The following is a 5,307-nucleotide window of genomic DNA, read 5'->3' on the forward strand; positions in this document are numbered from 1 at the left end:
GTATTTTATTTACATCAGATTACTTTAAAAAATCATGTTTGATGTACTAATATTAATCTATTATCATAATATCAATGTATTGCATAATGTCAATATATTTTAATGTTTAACACCAACTTATTTTTATTTGCCAGTGGTACGCAATGATATTATGTAATGTAAACACATTGCAATTATGTTCCTGCAACACAAATTATGGCTTTAAATCCTACTTAATTTTTTCAATTGAAATATTAACTGATTATTATTGACAAAAAAGGCAAAGACTGTGAGTGCTACTGAACAATTCACCTTTATTAAACTGTAACAGCAGTGAAAGCAGCAATTCTGCCATGAACAAGTCCAAAATCGCATCCATATAAACTTGTTAACACATTTTTAAAGATAGCCTGCAGAAATAACTAAAAGAAAAAGTTAGTTTGAGAATATATTTGCAAATATTTCACAAAAAACTGACCTTAGCAGCAAATAAAAGAAAGTGCTTATAGATGATCCTGTCATCTCTTACATATAACATTTGTATTAATTACACAATTGAAAATGTAAACTAAATTAAGACTACCTGAAAAAAAGCAACACGCTTTTATGAATAAACAGATTTACACAAATATAACTTGTGTGTTATTTGACAACAGTTTCAGCTTCTGTACATGTATTTACCTGTACAAGATTTCAATTAAGTTGAACCTTAAATGACATTGTTACATAACTAATACCAAACACCTACATGAATTTTAATCTTCATTTTACACATGTAAGCAGGACATTAAGGTTGACTTAAGTTGCTAAAAATCGTTAGTAAAAATTTCTTACAACATGATACCAAAAGGAAAAATCATCCTGCATTGCAGTCACATGAGGGGAAAACAATAAAAACATAAGCAGTATAACGTTACTGAACACAAAATGAAAAACTGCAAAGAATTGCAGAAGTGCAGTCTTTGACTTCTCAATGAAACAGATGGTTTTTGAAAGCAAGAACTTTAGAGAGTTTAGCTCCATCCAGTTCCATGAAAACCTTCTGGAAAACGCCAAAGTTGTAGCGAAGGTCCGCAGGGTAGGCAAGGTTTAATGCATACATGAGTCCAAATAGCATTATCACAGCAAATGCAACATTATCCAAAGTCTTCGCCACCCTGATGCCTGCAAGGACAACTCTTGTTCATCTGCTGAAGCTTGCTCTTTAAGAAGATAAATTCAAACAGTGGTGTCTTCAACAGTCTCACTGATGGCATGTTCTTCCATGCCCTGTAAAAAAGAAGCCATGTTAGTCATTTCCAAGTAAGTAATATGACACACTGTGGAAAGTCCAAAAAGAAAAAGAAAAAAAAAAAAAAAAAGACAAGTACATACCACATACTCCTGGATAAGCATGCCAGGGTCTTCACCCATGTAGATACACACTCCCTTGACACACTCAGCATCAACATCTTCACACTGAAATGAAATGTATGTAATTAGCATCTTCATTCAGCCCTTGTCCTTCATTTAAGTTTTAATAGTGTACTTTACATGAATGTTTTTAAAGTAAAGGCACACAAATTAATAATAGGTTTACTGGCAATTAATAATAAGTTGACAAAGTGAAGGTTAAAAAAAACAAGCAGATGTAAAAATACAAAATGAGAGAATTTATCATGGAAACATTTGAAATCTTCCACAATTATAAAATTTCATCCAAAGAGGATCATGTTAAGTGAATGTTGAGGCTTTATCACTTACATTATCCATTTATGCCACAATTCTTTTCAGTATTAGTCCAAGCTCTCCTCTTCTGTTGACCAACTTCACCAGGTTGTCCAAGTGGAGATCCAGCTGAGCCAGGAACTTTGTTTGAGGGGGGATGGTGGCAATTCTCTTAAACTCAGCGTTGATCTGAAAACATGAGCACAGAGGAATGAGCTTCAAAGTTTTAATACCTGGAAGAAGGCCGCAATCACTCATGCTGAAGAAATGGGCTGTCAAATAACAACTGTGCCTTAACCATTTTAGGCTAATACCACAAGAACACCGTGTATGAGGCAAACCTTACTTCATGGAAATCAAATAGAGCAGGCCATCTTGCCATGAAAGCCTCCACCATTGGTGCATCACGAACAACTTCATGTCTTCTGTATGAAAAAGTCTTTTCCATCTTTAGTTTCACCAACTCTGTTACTCTTTTTTTATGTCCATGTGGTGGGCTTTGACATGTCAATAGCTTTAAGAGTCCCCTTGTCTGCTACTTCTGAAACTGAGGTAAGGTTAAGAAACCCATTCCCAAACAAGGAATCCATAAACTGAAGTCTGAAACTGCCCTGAAGACAACACTGTCTCTTGACTTCAACGATGAGATCCTCAGTTGATTCAGGCGCTCCAGAGAGTGAGCCTTCGACAGGTTCCGTCAGCCAAAACAGTCTTTAGGACCATAGGACTCCCCATAGGACTCTGTAGGCAACAAAGAATTACGTATCAGACATTCAGAAAGAATCATTTCAGTTTAGTTTTCATAAAGCTATCCATACCCAATACTCAAAGTTATAAAGATCAGACATAAAAAAGAAGAATTTATCTAATGAAATACATGCGACTGAACCTATTACACTTACATGAACACCTTTTATTTCTATATGCCATTTTAAAGTCACAATGTGGACTGATCCAATCTCATAGTCAACCAATGGATAAGTATCAAGGAGTTCACAGAGTGAAGCGAGAGTGAATATTCTTGTGGATACTGGGCGGAGCTCAAAAGCTCTGTCGTGCTCTCTGTACCAGCCACCAAGCTCTCTGACAATGTAGAATATGCTGTGGTACAATGCAGATATGGTTTTTCAGTATTCTGGCAATCCACCTGCTGTCCTTTGGGCCAGTACCATTCCATTTCTATACGTTATGCCCTTTAATGTCACACACTGTGCAAGGTTGACCTCTAGAATGTCAGGGAATATGTACCTAATGACTTAAGCTATCTCCTCTTTAAGCAAATCCACTAGAAAGGCCGATACAGCTGAGCCCTCTAATTCAGACTTGCCAAGAGATGGGGAGTTTAGATGGTAAGCTATCATCATCTGATGTTTTGACTTCTGTAATCATAAAGGTAAAAATTCCACCATCACAAAAAAAATTAATTTTAATTGAAAAAAGGTATTCCAGTCCAGAAGAGCATCAATGGTTTCTTTAAAGTACCAATCTTTCTCTCATTTATACATAATGTTTTGAGAAGCAGCTCACATATGTTCTACACAAAGTAGAAAAAAAGAGGGGGGAAAGGGTCCTAATTTGTTTTGGGCCGATGTTGGAAAATTCACAATACATCACTTAATAAGACATAGTCTGTTGAACAAACTTATCTCCTTGTAGATATCTGCTGTATTATTTGGGCATGACCGATAGAATAGTCAAGTAAGTGACACTTCACCTAAAACAATGACTAAATGGAAAAATGATTTGGCATTTATGGGCACAGGTTCTCAAACCCACGTCTAAGGTGGCAGGATGCTTATTATAACTTGAGTGCATGTCATCAGCAAGAATTAAGGTATGGCACTGTGGCCCTCCCAGCTTCTGAAACTCTGACGGTTACAGCCAGACTAATTAGCCAATGTAGCCATAGCTAGCACGAGTAACACAAACACTATTGCTCTCTCAGTGACGTTTTAACTTGCTAAGCCATCAAAAACGTCAGTGCTCTCTGTCACATGCATAAATTCCATATCTGACCGACAACAGCTGCTTTCTCCCGACTATGTGCAATTTGTTAATATTTTTCAGCTTTAGCCACAAAGCTAATACCAACTTTAGCTAGCACTGTAAAAACAACATGTAGATGCATTACAGATTATGTTTCATATAGCATGCACTACAACAATTCTGTGAAAACGTACCCAACTAAAACAAATGTATTTAAATTACTTACCTTCTCACTATGCCTGACTCAGTGCCAAAGGTTGCATGTGGCTGAACAGTCTTCCAGAATCTGGCGGTCAATTGCGCTCTCCTTAAATTATGTTGTTGTCTTATTGGATAAGGTAGGTCTTATTATCCAATCATATTTAGTTGTTGTCTTTGAATATATTGCATCATTTCCGGTTGTGGTCAAACATGATTACAATGGTTTTAGTATTCTAATTTAGTCACTTTAAATCAATGCAAGAAAAATGAGTAGTCTCAGTATTGTTTATAATCAAGTAAATGGTACTTTATTTAATCATGTAAATAAGAGAAACATGAGAGGCTTGTGTAGCATTAACTAAATTCATTTGTGCAAATTCAAAAGCCTGCCAATTCCCATTTTTTCAGTGTAGATAACCTCCTTAGCAACAGTAACAAAAGACTCAAAAAACTCAGATATGAAGGCTGCACTGTCCTTAAAGCTCAGATTTGGCTCAAAATGCTGATCAGCAGTTACCGAACTGACTGCAGGGTTCACATAAATGTACTAAAACTCTGACATTACTTACTGTGGATAGTTGTTAATTTGAAGTTCTGCTGTGGTCATAAGCCCTGTTGGATCAATATAAATGTTTTTCAATTTAGCTATTGAATTAGTCATGGACAATATCCAGCGAAGCGAAAATGCAGCACTTGATTTTTATAAACCACTGAAACCTCTCATATAAGCATCAAAGGGCTGTTTTTTATTGCTTAAATTGAGAAATAACATTTAAAAATAAGTTACTTAATTTATTAACCTAGATTTCAATGTATTATATTACAAAAAAATGTCTCTCAGACCATATCTTGTGTAACAGGAGGGTGGAAGATGTGCTAATTTAAAGCCAACTGAACATACTGAACATCATTTTACAATGTAAAACTAACAAGTTTTACATTGAGCTAACAAAGTGCCTGTACTTTTCCAGAATAATTTCCATATGGTACAGATTTTATTTTCTATAATAGCTTTGCATGACTCACAATTCAAAGTAATCCTTGTTTATCTTATACTATAACCCTTAGCTCACATAGCTCATAAATAAGCCATATTGGCTCCTCTAGCATAAAACATCCCTTCTTCTAAATTGGCTGCCCCTCGTTAACAAAGAGTATGACTGGCACGTAGGTGGGGCGCCTGTGCCTGAGATGACCGTACTAGGGATCTAACCGATATAAGCTTAATGCATGTAAAAGGAGAGAAATATATCTTAATATAAATATTAAATTGGTGTTGGCTGTTCGTTGTTAAATATTAGCACTGGGGCAAAGATGGTGAATTAAATGCATTTTGAAGAGATGGGAGTTCTTCAGGGCATCTTTTGAGTTTTATTTTTTTTTCTCAATAGCTTTTTATCCCTTATTTCCAAATAAGTATTTTTATTGCTGGAC

General features: G+C 35.7%; 1 long non-coding RNA gene across 1 annotated transcript; it reads right to left on the minus strand.

Moving 5' to 3' along the window:
- Positions 1–788: 788 nt before the first annotated feature.
- Positions 789–4,281, minus strand: LOC120746358. Its single transcript, XR_005698830.1, has 4 exons — positions 3,899–4,281; positions 1,723–2,427; positions 1,354–1,437; positions 789–1,248 (listed from the first exon to the last, which is right to left on the minus strand). It is a non-coding gene; the product is annotated as an uncharacterized LOC120746358 (long non-coding RNA).
- Between the last annotated feature and the right edge of the window lie 1,026 nt (positions 4,282–5,307).

Source organism: Simochromis diagramma, unplaced genomic scaffold, assembly GCF_900408965.1.
Source record: "Simochromis diagramma unplaced genomic scaffold, fSimDia1.1 OVJJ01000107.1, whole genome shotgun sequence".
Lineage (NCBI taxonomy): Eukaryota > Metazoa > Chordata > Actinopteri > Cichliformes > Cichlidae > Simochromis > Simochromis diagramma.